Here is a 3,262-nt window from a genome sequence, read left to right on the forward strand (position 1 = left end):
GAGGAAGAAAAGCCCGGGAGACCGCGGAAGCCCGCCCTCGCCCTCCGTCTGCGCGCCTGATTGGACAGCTCCGCCCCGGCGCCCTGACGGACAGGTCAAAGCAGCCTTGAGTGACAACTAATGTCATCCAATCCCTGACTGCCATAGGCCATTGTGACAGGCTCTTGGTCCAGCCCTTTTCAGGCAGGACTTCCTCCCGGTGTCCGGACCTGACTGGCAGAAAAACGTTTGTCTTTCGCCTGGTGTGGAAGGCGACGTCTGGGCAGGACGAACGAGGGCCAGCCGGGCGTAGAAACAGGAGCTGTTCACGCCGGGAGTGGGGGACATAGAAGGACCAGTGGTCGGCTTTCAGAGTACAGATTTTGGTTGGAATGTAAAATGACACGACGCAGGAAAGCAGCTGGAGGGGAGAGCTGGGAGGAAGGTACCGACAGGTCCCAGGGTGAAAACCCAGGCCCCTGACAAACGGGAGAAGGATGCCCCCACTAATCACCAGGGCTAGTGCAGAACAGGTGTAAAGTGACCAGGCAGTGGGGCCGATGGCCCTCAGCCACACCTGCAGGCCAACCCGGAGGCTGTCAGTACGCACCAGCAAGCCTGTTCCAGACGTGAAGACCCCAGGCGCCCCGGGGGGACCGCCTCCCGCCAGCCCCCTTGTCCCAGGGGTGGGTGGAAGGGGGTGATGGAAGTTACCGGAAGGCGCGGGGGAGTAGGAAGAGTGTTCTTTTTTCTTTCTTTTTACTTGTTAGCTATACATGACAGTGGGGTGTATTTTAACCTATTGAACATATATGGAGTAGAACTTACCATACTTCTGGTTGTACGCGATGTGTGATTACAAGGTTGCCTATTCACATATGCACGTAGGAAAGTTATGTCCGAGTCATTCTACCATCTTTCTTCTTCTCATCCCCCTCCATTCCCTTCATTTCTCAATAATGCCTTTTCAAAATCCGTTTTACATAGCTTTTGCTCCAGGCGCTGCCCAGAATCATATATAAACTCCTAAGCTGCCACACCAAAATGGGTTTTTTTCTGCTATCAGGCCCCCTCCTGCATGGCAGGAGTTCTATCTCTTCTCCTTTAAATAAATCCAGCTCCCTTCACTCCTTATCTCAAAACTCTCACCACCACCTGTGTAGCAGTGGTCCACTTTATGCTTTGAATGTTATAACCCTTGCTGCTCTGCCACTGCGAATTGTTTTCCTGTTGGTGGTGGTGCTGGGATTGAACTCAGGGCCTTATACATGCAAGGCAGGTGGTGCACACCTGTGATCCCAGTGGCTCGGGAGGCTGAGGCAGAAGGATCGTGAGTTCAAAGCCAGCTTCAGCAAAAAAAGCAAGTCACTAAGCATCTCTAAATAAAAAATCTAAATAAAAATTAGATTTTGTCTCTAAATAAAAAACAAAATAGGGCTGGCTTAAGGTCCTTGCTTAGCATATGAATGGTCATTTTAAGTGACAGCTGCCACCTTGAAAAGTTTTTCAAATTCCTGACCAAGGGCCTTTCCGAGAAAGGCTCACCACTCCCTCAGACCAACCTAACCCTTCACTGCCGGCATTCTTTTTTTTTTTTTTAATTTTTTTTATTAGTTGCTCAAAACATTACAATGATCTTGACATATCATACATATGATTCAAATGGAGTACGTAATTCTTTCCTACCCAAGGGCGATCACCACTCCCTCATACCAACCCCACTTATAACCCCTGGCATTGGGACCCTCCCAGATGGTCCTTATTTGTCTGCTCTGATGAATAAACTTTCATGTGTATCTCTGCCTGGTCTCTGTCTTTCATTTTTCACTTTCCCGTCTCCCGTCCCTCGCCTTCCTTTTCAACTGGGGAGGTGGCTCTGTGGTCGAGTGCCCCAGACTTCAATACCCTGTACCCCCCACTGGGAAAAAAAAAAACCTCAGACTAAAGGACACAACCAATAGCCTTGGCACTTTGTCAATGCCTGTTTAACATAGATTTGGATCAATGCTAATACTGTAACAGTGGTCCACTTTCTGCTTTGAATACAGCCCTTGATGCTCTGCCACTGTGACTGATTTTTTCAATAATGTTTTTTCTCTTCCTCTCCCTGCTCCTCCCAAATCTCTCCCCCTCTCTAATTTCAGTGAAAGCAGGATTACCTTTTTTTCCCCATCCTAGGCAGAGGGGTCTGTCCTCAAGTACACACCACCACAGAAACAAAGTACCCCAGACTTTGGGGATTGAAAGATATGGAAAATGAATTCAAAGACATTTTCCCTAAGCTTTTGTCTCACACTTGACCAGCACATGACCCCCCCTTCAAAAAAAATGGGTCACCTGACCCCAATACAATAAGCCCTAGGAAATTTCCCATTGGAATTCCTGTCCCACCCTAATGCATGAGCAGGATGCAAATACAATGAACCCCAGAAATTGTCCTCCTTTCCCACCCTGAACAAAGCCTATATAACCCAGACCCTTGCTTTAGACCACAGCCATTTTCTGCCCTGAAAATGAGACACACCAAGGTTTTACCAGTTGACTTCACTGCTGACTCTTGAATAAAGAAAAGCCTGCTGATCCAAGGTTTGCTTCCCATCTCCCACCTGCATCCTGTGTGTGTCCTTTGTGCTCACAGGGATGGCATCAGAAGATAGCAGAGATGCCTGGCATGGTGGTGCATGCCTGCAATCCCAGCAGCTCAGAAGCCAGACTTGGCAAAGGCTAGGCGCTCAGTAACTATGACTACCTCTCAAATTAACAAGTGAATTAAAACTCCAGACAGAAAACATGAGGAATGCAGCCTTTCAGTCACCTCTTTAAAAGCTCCCTTTCTCCTGATGGGCAGAATCACAGCCTCTGGGACAGAAGTCCCATGTGTTTGTCCTTTGCTAGCAAAACAAAAAAACTTTCTCTGTCCTTCTCAAAACTGTGTCCTCATTACTGGTTTGGCATTGAGGACAAGGACCAAAATCTTGGCAACAATACCACAAAACAACATAAGCCGCTGTTCTAGCAAACCCAAAGTGGTTTTCCTACTCTGTGGCCCCCTTCTGCATCTCAGGAGTTTTCTCTCTTCTTGTAATGGAAATTTGGTCCTTGTCCCCAATGTCAATTCATGCCAATTTAATAATGGGACACGGTTTTGAGAAAAAAGAAAAAGAAGATTTATTGCTTTCCTAGCAAAGGAGAAACTGTGATTCTGCCCCTCAGGAAGAACAGGGGACATTTTAAAGGAGCTATTCAAAGGCTACATTTGAGGTATGCCCTGAAAGTAGCTGTG

This window comes from Marmota monax, unplaced genomic scaffold (assembly GCF_021218885.2).
Source record: "Marmota monax isolate L192 unplaced genomic scaffold, Marmota_monax_Labrador192_F-V1.1 WCK01_AAM20220418_F8-fsc00035, whole genome shotgun sequence".
Lineage (NCBI taxonomy): Eukaryota > Metazoa > Chordata > Mammalia > Rodentia > Sciuridae > Marmota > Marmota monax.